At 35.7% G+C, this 13,905-nt stretch overlaps 2 long non-coding RNA genes across 2 annotated transcripts; one reads left to right on the top strand and one right to left on the bottom strand.

Annotated features, from left to right (window-relative positions):
* Positions 1 to 4,030: 4,030 nt before the first annotated feature.
* Positions 4,031 to 6,025, top strand: LOC122305783. Its single transcript, XR_006241235.1, has 2 exons — positions 4,031 to 4,382; positions 5,600 to 6,025. It is a non-coding gene; the product is annotated as an uncharacterized LOC122305783 (long non-coding RNA).
* Positions 6,026 to 6,336: 311 nt separating this feature from the next.
* LOC122305782 lies at positions 6,337 to 7,847 on the bottom strand. Its single transcript, XR_006241234.1, has 2 exons — positions 7,424 to 7,847; positions 6,337 to 6,677 (listed from the first exon to the last, which is right to left on the bottom strand). It is a non-coding gene; the product is annotated as an uncharacterized LOC122305782 (long non-coding RNA).
* Positions 7,848 to 13,905: the final 6,058 nt, after the last annotated feature.

Raw genomic sequence — 13,905 nt, 5'->3', positions numbered from 1 at the left:
GTGTGCTGTCATAATGTATTGGCAGTAGGTGCGAACGTAGAATAATGACGACGTACAATATTAAACTAGTTAAATCGAATGGCTGCTCTCTCTCTCTCTCTCTCTCTCTCTCTCTCTCTCTCTCTCTCTCTCATGTGTAATGTTTTGAGTTCTTTGAGGCAAATTAAAGCCATTCCTGATGATCGCCATGCACTCATGTACATGAACACCATCGATGATGATATTTCAAACTCCCATGCAACCATAAATATAGCACAAACAATTAAAAGTAGATCCAATATATCTTACTTCATGATTGGAATTAATTACGCAAAAACTAAATCTATGCTAGCTAGCTAGTTGTTTGATTAATTTGAATTCTGCTCGTCATGATTAGAGAACACTAATAAAACGACAGGTATTAATGTTTGTGGGCAGTTAAAATTTTAAACCGGAACGTGCTACGGCCACAAAGGATTCTCACCGAAAATCCTCACCGATCATCAACATTTGTTTCTTTTTATTTTTTATTTTTTTTAAACATTTTTTAAAACTATTTAAATATTTTTAAAAAATAAAATAAAATTACAAATTCATTGAAAAACAGTTTCTTAATCATGAAGTAAAAACAATATTAAAATAAAATACAATTCGGTAAGAAATTTGGGTAAGAAATTTATGTGGAAAAAGTATTTCCCTTTTAAACCTATTGTCGAAATCATTGTATATGATTAACTATATACGAATATTTTTGTGCAGGTATTGTGATACGTGATGAAATAATTGGCTTGTATTGAGGTTTTGTTCCCAGTGTTTTAAAAACCCTACCAAGTAGAAGGTTTTGCATTAATAGCAGTTTCGTTTCATATAGAATGTAACCTTGGATTTTTTTTCTTGTATTGATTGGTTAGTACAATAGTATAATTTTTTTTCTTGCATGGTTAACCATGCAAGAAGCTTCTTGCATAATTGAGTTGATTCTTAAATCTATGGTCTCTTTATTTTCTTTTTCTCAAGCAAACGAATATAATTTTATCATTATCATTTTTTCAACACTTTGTACATTGTAAATCATTTGAGAGACGAATTTTTGTGACAGTAAGGAAATAGGATGCCGATTCTTTATGTGGAAATCATTTTCCGTCAAGATACCAACTCCTTAAGTATCCTACAAATTAATGTGATTTCATAAAATTCGTTAGATTGTTCAGATTGGTTAACCAAAACTAAATAATCTTATTTTATCTCATCTCATCTAATCATTACAATTTTTTCAAATTTCCATACCAAATATAATAAATAATTTAACTTTTTTAAATCTCAATACAAAATTAATATTAAAAAATTATATTATAATAATATTTTATTTATCACTATTCAAAACATCTCATCTCATCTGAACTGCATAACCAATGTAACTTTATAATATGATGTATCACATTAAGTCACATCAATTTGTAATTTCTTTTATGTAATACTTTTATAGTTAAAATATATTCCACATACATACATATATACATATATATATATATATATATATATTATATACAGGGTAAGAATTAAAGAGTGAGACCATTTTCCCCATAATTAAAAGTAGCTAAAACTCGCAGTCCGCTGATTAATGCTCACTTGTCAGTTTTAAGAGTATCCACATTGGCTTCATCAAAACCATCTTTAAAATTTGATGAAAAGTATAAATTTTCCATAAATCTAAAATCTTCCTATCCATAATTATATATTGGATTAGCCATTAGATTCATCAAAATAATAATATAATATTATTTTTTAATAATAATATATTATTTTTTCATATTTTGCAATTAAACTAACTATATGTATATTAATAATTTAACAAACACACACACACACACATATATATATATATATATAATTTAAGGAACCAATAAATATACATACCCTGCTTCTATATATTTTTACCTTTTATTAACTTATATGAAAATATATATATATATTTATTTTTATTGAGCTCGTTGCTCTAGTACATATAATATGCAATAAATACAATAAAGTATTTGATGAATTAAAATGTAATAAAATATTCAGATGATGAATGTACAGTAACTTTTCATATTTAAAAAAAATGGACAAATACTATAGGTCAAAAATTTCCGTTTGACTAATCCAATTAAACTCTTTTTCACTTATATTTATCATTTTATGTATTTAATTTGATTTTTAATGAAACTAATGCCAATACTCCACGTCCTTAATGGGCCTCATGGCGGCTTCTCCATCGTTAATTTCTCTCTCTTCCAACACCGACTCACGAGTCACTGTGTCCAATCACCACTCTGATGACGTTCACAACGCGTTTTGACCCAAACAGGAGCAGTAGTCTCAATGCTCCAATTGCCAACTTGTCCAGGCATATTCCGACGGTCAGTATTTAAATGCAACCTCTATTTTGCCATAAAAAAAGGTTCTTTGAATTTGCTCGTCAGTCGGTGCCATAACTAAGTTGTTGGTAGTCTCTCAGTGTTTTCTAGAAGTATAACATCTAGTTACAATTTACAATTTAGGAGCTAGAAAAGTGTACAAGAAGAACAGTATACAAGAAAATTAACCCCAAACAATAAAAAATAAAAATTGCAAAGACCCAAAGAAATAACAATGGCCGGAAAGAGAAACATCTAAGCCCTTGCGACTAGCATTCCCAGTCTTCATGACTCAGGCCATTCCTTTGCAAGCCAAATACACCACATGAGGCAAAGGAATGATTTTCAATATGGCCGCAATTTTTAGATTACCTGAAAACCTCTCAAGCTCTGAGTCTCTTGACAAACAGCTAGTGTAAGATTGAAAATTCTATTTTCTTTCTCCAAGACTCAACAATTTCTATTATACTCAATAGAAGGGTGCAAACCAGCCATAGAAACCAAATGATGAGACTTAGTTGGACTCCCAACCTTCTGCACCATGCATCTGTGATGATAAAAAATCTTAAGAATTCCCAACAAATTCAACTCGAATCAACTTAACAAAGCCTTAACAAATTGCTGAAGAAAGATTGATATTTAAAATAAAGTTTAATGACATTATAAAAAAACAGATCTATTATTGTAAGCACTACCAGGAACAAGAAAGATATACTCGAAGAAATAAATGACACAAAAGATGTACTTGAAGGCTTCATTGAAAGAAACAGGGCAGTTTTATCAATGGCTACTGAAAATAGGCCTTGAACTACAACCTGATGAACTGAAAACAAGTAGTAAATCAAATTTGAAGAGTATCTGACCAAACTGGTCAACTAATTCTGTGATAGAACTATGATGGACATAGCTACTACAAAGTCAAGGATTTCACCTTCTATAAAGAGAGTTACCTACATATTATATAATTGCATGTAAAGGGCATAAACCCATATCAACACTGATACTGATACTAATAAATGAAAACCAATCCTGCAAAATAGGGAAAAATAAGCAACTTGTAATCTTTAGAATGTTTAATGTTAGCAATGGTTAGAGTGTTAGGAAAAATACCTGTAAAAAACCGTCGATTTCACTTACCAGCCCGTAAAAAATTTCCTGAAGGGACTTACTAATCTTGAAAATTGCTCTCAATGCATTTGATCACTTGAGAATGAAGCACTAATTAATAAAATCTGTAATCAGTCTATACAAGACTAAAGCGCTGCACCATAGCACCTATTTGTTGGTTCGTGAATAAGGGGTATCAATGTTGTTGAACAATCTTTAAGTGAAGAGCAACTGACAGTTCTGCAAATGGCAAGAATGGCAAGTTGGCAACTGGCAACAACTATGGGCGCCTGAAGAAAAACAATGTTATTCCAAATTTATAGAGGAAGCCAATTTGTCCGGACAGGACAAGCACAATAAGCAAGAGATTAAAGGTGCTTGCCTATCTTAGAATACATGATTCACTTTTCATTCTAAGATAGTGATGATGTGGCTCAATGTTATTGGCCTGATGTAATAGTTAATTACTTAGTTACATTCAGCTTCTCTTGTATAAGGGTCGCGCTACTGTGCCGCCTTCGTATTACCGCTGCAGATGCCCGCTTGACGTGGCACCACCACGTGGCATATTTTTTGTTTTTAAAATAACCAAAGATCGAAAGGGGCTGAAATGAAAAATCCCGTTCCAAACTTCAAATGCATTTAGAAAATTCATCTTCACCCTCCCATCACCCCCCGTCGCCGTCCCTCGCCGTGCCCGTTGCCATCCCGTCGCTGAACACCGTCACGAGTCCTTCCATCGCCGAACATCGGCTCCCTCCTCCACGAGAACCATCTCGTAGCACTGAGCTTCTACCGTCTTTCACAAGTGCCTTCCGTCGCAGCGGCAAAGGTTCTACCCTCCTCCAGTGCCTTCCATCACCGAACATCGGCTTCCTCTTCATTGTTTCTTTATTTCTGGTAACCTCTGGTAATCTCCACTAGCTTTTCCCATTCGATGCGTTCACAGGTAGACCTGAGGGCTTCTGTTTTTTTTTTTTTTTCTCTCTCTCTCTCAAAGCTTTTGACTTGCTTCTTAGGGGGTTTGGTTTGTTCTCTCTTTTTTAGTCTAGAATTAGCTTGAATGACTGTTAGTTGTAGTATTTTGCGTGAGATTTCTATGTACTTTTCCTTTTTAGGTCTTTGAATTGCATCGATGGGTGCCATTACTTGTTCTTCAAAGCTTATTATTTGTAGTATATGATTTCTACTTTCCATTTTATTTTTTCCTCAGTATAACTAATTTTGGAGGTCTGGGATATTGCTCATTCTCACTTCCAGGAGGTTTGGTAAAAAGTCTTAATTTACTTGATCCATATGACAATGGCACGCTACATGGATATGGAATTTAACATTTGGTTTAAAGCCTCGATAATGTTAGAAAAAAAACAAAAGTCTGTGAAAATCATTACACTTGCCCATTTACACTCACTGGTTAACATCTATAAAAGCTTGGTAAATTCTCTTGGATGATTTAAGGTTGGCAAGAAAGTTTTCCTAGGTTGAAAGAACTAACATACCAAAATCCTTCCCTAAATAAAAAATTATAAACTAATTTTATACTAATTTTTCTGCCTGTGATAGCCACTAACACAAATTCTTTCCCTGGTTCCCTCCTCCCCTGGTTACCATCATAAATCACATTTTCCCCAAAATCATTTTTTTCATCTGCTTGGGCTTATTCTCTTTGGATTCGAATAGTCAACATGATTATTTTTTCCCTCTTGTTGGACGGCTTTGTGCTTAGAATAGCATAATCCTTTTATAAAAGGTCAAGCAAAAAGAGTTAATTTATTTGCATGAAAACTTAATCCTGCAGTTTCATGTGATAATCATTTAGATCATAGAATTGGTTTTCAAAAGTCTTGATTTTCCTACTGATAGAGTAATCTTCAAACCTTGAATCATTGGAATTACCTTAGATGTGGCCCTACATTGGAAGATAAGCATCTGACCAATTTTGTTTGGGTTCATTCTTGTAATATCAGCTCAGATTGACAAACTGTACTTTTTAATATCATTTTTGTTAGCTCCTTTGGGCCATCCAAATGGACTTTAGTTTATCTATTATCAAATTTATGATGACTTCTTTGTTACTTATCTTAAAAAGATGTCTGAATTTTTGTTTTGCTTTCCAGATTTTATGCTTCTGAAGTGCTTCTTGTGCTCAAGTATCAACACATTTAGCTCCTGAGATAATAAGAGGATATGGTCATGGGAGTGCTGCTGATTGGTGGACGTTTGGTATTTTCCTGTATGAGTTGTTACATGGGAAGAAACCTTTTAAAGGCAATGGAAACCGAGAAACACATTTGTGATTGTACGTATGCATATTGGGCACTTCTGTGAGGGTCATTGCAATTAATCATTTGATTATAGAGGCTGATGAAGCAGAGTTTGAGGCAATTGATTCATGCAAACATTGAGACTTTGAATATTCTCATGTATGTGGAAGCTCTTTGTATTTTGTGGAAACTCTTTGTATTTGTTGAGACTTTGAATACAAAGCTTGTGTTTTAAGTGTTTGTTTTTAGTAAAAGAGAAAAAAGACTGACCTTTTTTTACTTCAGAAATTTGATTGTATGAAAGATGGATGCCACCAGCTATTAAAAACTCGTTATTTATTTGGGTACCAGCCACTAAGCCAGAATACTTTTGCTTCATCAGTTTGGAATGAAAACTCTCCCTTGACAATTTTGAGAGAGGGTGAGTTTATCAGGCTAGTGGCAAAAAATAAAAAATGAAAACTGGGGACTAATAAGCAAAAAGACTCGTTACCAGAAAGTGATATGTATATGCTAGTTATGTTATACTTGATTAAAAGAGGATGCAACAGTGCACAAGATCCCAGGAATTAAGAATCAACTCAGGCATCTAGAGGAGCAAAAATACAACTTAAATTAAACGAGTCAACAGAAAGGGTTCAAAACACAGCTATTTTTTACAACTTAATTAAATGAGTCAACAAGGAACTCCACCAGTGAAAATCCAAAGAAAGTAAACGCAAGGATCACTGTCCCATAGTAAAAACATAACCTACATGAACTTAATTGAACAAACTAAAACCCATGTCATCATCGGACTCTTCAACTGGCTCTATTAAATTCTCTTCCTCCTTAGTAGCAGCAGCAGGGGCAGCACCCGAATTAGCAGCAGCAGGGGCAGCACCCGAATCAGCAGCAGCAGGGGCAGCAGCAAAGCAAATTTGCTTGGGTCCTGCATTAATAACCAAAACAATTACTTTTACAAAGAAAAAATGGGATTTAAAAATCTGCTGAAGAGTAAGAGAAAAAATGGGATTTAAAAATCTGCTGAAGAGTAAGAGAAAAAATGGGATTTAAAAATTTGCTGCATTCTTGTAGGCATTCTTGACCATATGTGCTGCAGCTTCTAGTGTTGGGTACGAGAGAGCCAATGACAATGAAGTGACCATGGACACACCAGCGGCAAACTTCTCAAAACATAACTATTTTTTACAACTTAATTAAATGAGTCAACAAAAGGGTTCAAAACATAAATACATCAAATTAAATTACTGCAAACATAAGCTTAAAATTCTCACAAATATTCTGTCTTCATCTCTTGTATGACTAAAATCAATTCATTAAAAGCAACAAGAGAAATGCTAGTTTGCCGCTTCTATAGCAGTCCAGCGCAAACCATGTCGGAACCTAATAAACTCAACAGAGATTAGATTCGAAAATGTCCCTTATGTCATGGACACCATGATGAGAAATGTTGCTGGGTCAATGAAGAACTTCGAGCTGAAAATGATTGGATCCAAGCTACAAAAAACACGACACAGTAGCACGACTCAAGCAACAAAGATTCTGTCGATGAGGTGAGTCCATGTAAGCTCAAAACCAATTCACTAACAAGGTAAGCTCAACACCAATTCATTAACAACTACCTAGCAGAGATGAAGAATTTTTATTTTTTTCAAGAACACCTATAATTTTTACCTTGGGAGCCCGGTGTGGGATGACTCGTCAGGGAGTGACTCGTGAGGAAGCCTGGTGTGGAGTGACTCGTGGAGGCATCGAATGGTGGTGAGGATGAACTACTGTGGAGTGGAATCGAATCGAGGGGGTGAATCCCAATTAGGGGGGCGTCAAGTTTGTGGAGTCAAATCGGGGGGCATCGCGTGAAGTTTCTATGTAGATGAAAAACTCGCTGGAAATGGGGCCGAGAATGGTGGTCGGTGCCGTGAGGGAAGGGGGCAGGTGGATGTGAGGGGCTAGGGTTTGGTTCCTTGCACAGAGGAGAAGTTGATCACGCGAGAGCTGATTTCTTTTTTTGTCTTCACCATGCCACATCAGGCGCTACACGTCATCAACCACGTCAAGCGGTCAATTGGAGCGGGCATATGGAAGCGGCAGACTAGCATTATTCCTTGTATAAATAGGTTGATGAAAACAATTGTACGCAACTCAGTTTTATAATACAGAAAAAAAGTTTAGCACGACTCTGCTTTTACTCTTTTCATTGTTCATTTTACTTCAAGATTCCATGTTTAGATTCAGAATTTGTCAGCCTAAGCCCAACGCCCACAAGGAATAAAAACTCTTTTCTACACCACCATTTTTACACATCTCCAAATTCCAATAATTTATGATACAGAAGACTCTTTTAAAGTACTTAAATTTGCAATCACCCCTTAAATATCAATTCGGGTAATCCAAGCTAATTTTGTAAGTTTTATTTTTTAAAATGCAAGTAAAATGGAAGACAAAAATATAAATCAATAATTTGATTTTACTGAATTTAAGGTCTAAAAAAAAAAAAATTATATTAAAAAGTAATTATAGTCCTGAATGTGTAAATATTATATAATTATGTTAAAATAAATAAATAAATATAAAATTTTTAAAAAAAATTAATTTTTTTATAATAAATTTTACTCTTTTTTTGAAATGACGGATGAATTACTGGATCCATATTTTACAGGCTGTGAAGTGATCACAATAAGGACTCCTAAGCCTAGAAAAAGCTTTGCCTCTCTCGCTGGTTTCAAATCTTTAAAGACCGTTTTGTCTCTACCGCCCCTTCGGTCACCAACGGTCACTTCCTTATTTTTTTCCAATAATAAAATAAAATCACACTCGCTCTCCGAGTCTCTCCCGATTCACTACTCCCCCTTCCTCTTTCTCTCTGCTTCTTGGAGACGATGAAAACCCAGTAGCCAAAGAATACTTCCCTGCGCGAATATAAAGCCGGTTCAACCAATCCTTGGGAGAGGAAGTAGATTTTTTTCGAATGGGTTGCTTTCTTGCTTGTTTTGGTTCCTCTAAAGATGGGAGGAAACTAGGGAAACAGAGCCGGAACAAGAAGATACGATGATGCAAAAGCAAAAATTGTGGCAATGACCCTCATCCGAAATCTAGGGGATGAATGGACAAGAAGCAGAACCGACAACTCTGGCCTCCACTTCTCCCGTCAATTCTGGCCAACACATCTCCTTACCCTGACAAAATCACACCAGCGTACTGTAGAACAAACAAATTGTGTAGAAACGAACCAACGAGGACCAAATTTGGTCCTTCGAACAAACCATTGCCGAACGAGGAACTGCGAAATAGAAGTAGAGAGAGAAGGGCGTTGGGGGCTAGATCTCTCGATGGATCTTGCTGTGTCGGTGACGCTGACACTGTCTGTGGTGGTCTGAGGTGGAACCAAAGGCTGGATTTGTTGCAGACGGTGGTTGGCAGCTCAATGCGTCTTCCTTATAGTGACTGTTAAGCCTTCTTATCGTTGGTGTTGGAACTGTACATGAGGAAGATGACATTGTTCTGAGCTGTTTGGATCTAGGCTCTAGCTCTGGGAAGACCCAGCTTATAATAGCTAGCTAGCATTCCCTGCAGCATGCAGGCCCTCGATCTGTGTTGACTCAATTTTATACATCATGCAAAAGGTTGGCATTCATGTAAGGCCATCATGTCCTTTGATTTGGTGAGGCTTGTACTGCTAAATCTATTCCATATGTATGGATCGATGGTGTTCGGAAAATGCTTAAGCCAGGCGTACTTGGGGGAGGCCCGATGTAAAGGTATATGCTCAACAATGAGGAAATAGTTCATTGAATCATTGGTGTTCCCCATCTGAGCTAAAAATTAAAGATAACAATCACATCTGCTCTATTTTCATAGCATTTGAGAGACAGTTCATTGACGCTTCCCCATGCCCCACCTTCTTATCACAGATTTCACACGTCCCCCACCCCATCCTTTAACAAATTTCCCAAATCACACAGTCCCAAAGTCAAGCACAGATGAACAAAAGAAAAAGCTTTGGTAGCAGCCGACGGACCTACACCGATTTGAGAGAGACGAAAGAGCGGGAGAGATATGAGAGAAATCAAATAGGTTCTGTGTTTTACTTTCTTCCTCCGTTCGTTTGCTTTGGTTTTTTTTTAGTAATATAAATCCTCGTCAGCAGATGCCAACGTGCACATACAAGCACAAGTTCTGCCTGTATGTAGCAGAATTGCATGCTCGCTCGTCTCAGGCCGACTATGGGGTTGATTTATTCGTTCTCAAGTCCCTTACCTATTTAAAAAAACGAATGGGTTCTCGACGAGATCCCCCAACTCCCAATCTCACCTCTCAAGAAGCTACAGTTTGCTAATAAAAAAAAAAACAGACATTAATGGCTCTTGCATATATTGTAATCCTTGAAAAAGAATTACAACCCATTAATTTGGCCGAAATATATAAGACTAGACAGACTCCAACATTAACGCAGACACACTTAAAAGAAACTAATAAATGATATATGACCTTCGTGATCAATGCTCCATGATACGACGATCGAGTTAAGGGTATGCTATGGAAGGAGTAGAATCCACAACGTTACCAGCAGGCATGTCCCTCTTGATCCTCTGGTTGTTTGTTGAAGCCGGAGCGAGGGTGGGACTTGTGGGAGGGCCGCCGCTGGGAGCAGTTTTGAGTGAGTTGACAGAAGTGTCACCCGCTATGGCTTGTTCACTACCGATAGTTCCGGGGCCGGAGGGGATGAGTTTGTCAGGCGCCGACGGAGGGACATATCCTTTCTCCAGTGAGCCCAGCAGAAGCGGGGCTGCATTCTGAGCACCAGCTGCGAAGATCAGCTTTCTGCCGCTGTTTGTTGAACCGGATATAACGAAGACCTGATTTGCAGCTATTACTGGAGGGACATTGTTACCAGCAGGCATGTCCCTCTTGATCATCTGGTTGTTTGTTGAAGTCGGAGTGAGGGTGGGACTTGTGGGAGGGCCGCCGTTGGGAGCAGTTTTGAGTGAGTTGACAGAAGTGTCACCCAGTAATATGGCTTGTTCGTTACCCATAGTTCTGGGGCTGAAGGGTATGAGTCTGCCAGGGGCCGACGGAGGGACATAGCCTTTTTCCAGTGAGCCCAGCAGAAGCGGGGCAGCATTCTGAGAACCAGCTGCGAAGATCAGCTTTCGGCCGATGATTGTTGAACCGGATATATGGACGACTTGATTTGCAGCCATTACTGGAGGGACATACGAATCCAGCGTCGTAAGGAGGAGCACCATTGTTAACAATAAACGAGACATTGGGCAAGGTTACACCAATAAAGAAGAAGAAGAAGAAGAAGAAGATGAAGAAGAAGGCGGTGCAAGTCCGAAGGATCGAAAGTGGGAGGCATGATATATATATAGTTGCGAGTTGTTGTGGAGTTTATTTTGGTCAAGGAAATTTAGTATAATGACTTTATTCTAAATTCCTTACTATTGATGATGTCGTAATTTTATCGTGGGCTGTTTATGACTTTTTAAATTTAAAAAATTATAATTAATATTAAACAATCATATTTTATTCAACTTTCATCTTAACCTATTTTATCTCAATTTATTATTAATTTTATTATAATTAGTTTGGAGTTGATGAATATGAAGTACGTACCATGCCATGATTTTTAGAGAGGGAAACATTAAGATCAGATCGTTTCCAAGATAGCTTTAATTTAGATTATAGTTTTAACTTGCAAGCGATAATTGGTTCATTATATATTTAGATTATAGTTCAAACCTATTGGCCGAACTTTAATTTAGATTATATATATTATAAACTTTGAATTACATCCAATAAATCCGTACATGTTGCGCATGTGTGTGCAAGAGGATTACTAATAATCAATAATTAAAGAAGTGATTATTAGTAAATTTTTATTTCTTTTTATTTTTTTAAATGATTAAGAATATTTAAAAAGTAAATTAATAAAAAAAAACTTATTTATTTTAATGTGCACATTTGATACATTTTCAAATAATATATGCATCAATCAAGAAATCCATCTGTTGCGCCTTCATGCCCTGGCGATATATATTTCAGATTTTGGATGAGTGGTTGTGGCGCACTTAAACTAAAGGTGGTTCCATCACTATGAATAGGTCATTGCATACATCGATATGCCCCCAAAATAAAATTCCTAGTTCGGCCATTGACTAAACACCTTCAGAAATCCTACAAGCCGGTTCGTCCAAGTATCTTCATTTAAGAGCCTGCAAATAATATACTGTCACTTAAGTTTTCCATCACACTTAATGTGAACCAACATTTACATGGAAAAATATCCCTTACTAAGTGACAAAACTCTGGGCGACAAAGCCCCGTCCAGAGACAGCCCCTTGTAACTCACCTCTTCGCAGCCCCAAAGCCGGACGCGACACAGCCATTCGCTTTCTATCTTTGTCTAATGTTTTTCCGAACCAGTTTTAGATTTTCTTGAATACCTAGAGTTTTGATTTTTTAAAGATTTGTTGGGTCTTCCATAGAAATCCTAAATTCTTTGTCTCTTCTATCAGATTCTTGGTCTTCTCTTTTATTCGATTCTTAGATTTTGATCTGATAACTAATTGTAAGATCTGGGTAATGTTCAATTTTCGTCTTTGGCAGTGGGGTTTTGTAAATCTTCACCTCAGGTGAGATTTTGAGGGTTTTGGATGATTATGATTTATTTTGTTATATATTTTTTTATTTATTTATTCATTTAGTTTTGGACTGCTATTTTTGTCGTATGCATTTTTTGGAGATAGGACCCTCGTAAATTTCTCCATCCATTGGTGTCAACAGAAATCACATTGACCAATAAGAGATTGCAACGTGGCAAGTTTAGCGAATGAGAGAAAAAATAGAATAATTTTTTTAAACCAGTTCTATATTAAAATTTCTAAAAGTAAATAATAAATTTGAAATTTTATTTGAATATATTTATTTTTATAATAATTTTTGTGTTGATTTTATGTTTAGATAATGATTAAATAAAACATTTAAATGGCATATGTTTCAGATATAAAGATATTTATTTTGATTTTCAATAATATTTAAAAAATAAAAATTTGAAAAATTCTTTTGAATCTGGGTCTTTTAACCGATGGGCTACTGCAGGTGAGAAACGTTTTATCGTGCCGAGATGGCATGAAGAAAGACGCAAATACATCACTGTATTTTTATCTTTGTATAATAATCATATCTGTCTTTTCTATTTCTAATCCATTTAACTAAAGTTTTAGAAAAATAATATCATGTATAGTCCTAAAATATGTAAATTTCGTACAGTTATTTAAAAAAAAAATTATTAATACAGACGTGTAATAAGATTATGCAGACGTGTAAAAAGATTCTTGTGAATAAAAAGATTATGCAGACGTTGAACAAGGATCGATCGGACTGAAAAGTCCAAAACTCTTTTTATAAACCCAACTCAACCCCTATTTTCTCACCCGTGCACGGCTCAGCCCACTCTCTCTCCCTCGAACCACATTCCAGAGCCTTCTTCTCATCCTTCCAGATCTCTCCATTTCTTCACTTCTTCTCTCCGTGTCATGCCTACCCCACCACGATACGGAATGATTTTCTCCTCCCCCCAACCGTATTAACACCAACAACATTTTCGTTTCCTTTCACTGAACTTGTGCATAAATGCATCAATAATAATTCAAGATTATTACATTAAGTAAACCCAACAAATAATCAACGTTTCAAATTTAAGCGTATGCACAGTTCAAAATTCACAACATAGTTCACAAATTCTCATCCTCCATCTTTATTTCATACCAACCAACCTCCAATATTCTCCATATCTCAAAAAGATATAAAAAACAAAATCATTCAAAAGAGTGTAAAAAAGTAATTTTTTTTTTAAAATAAGATATTTGGTTTTAAAAAATAAAATTATACCATCATTATTGGTGCAGATATGAGGTTTTCTGCAATTTTAGATATCTTTATTATAGGATCAACAAAACTTATTGAAGCTCATCCAAAATTGTTTCCAATTATTTCTTCCAATAAGGCATCGTTTGTGTTCCCCTAAGAATTTGAATTAGTAATCAAATTAAAACCTCATAACAAGTGAGAATACATTTATAGTAAAAAAGGCAATATAAAATTTATAGTGCATTTAAATAAGAAATGGAATCAAATTTTTTTCACTAAGCTGT

The sequence above is a fragment of the Carya illinoinensis genome, chromosome 3, assembly GCF_018687715.1.
Source record: "Carya illinoinensis cultivar Pawnee chromosome 3, C.illinoinensisPawnee_v1, whole genome shotgun sequence".
Taxonomy (NCBI): domain Eukaryota; kingdom Viridiplantae; phylum Streptophyta; class Magnoliopsida; order Fagales; family Juglandaceae; genus Carya; species Carya illinoinensis.
This window is presented reverse-complemented; position numbering and strand designations above follow the sequence as displayed.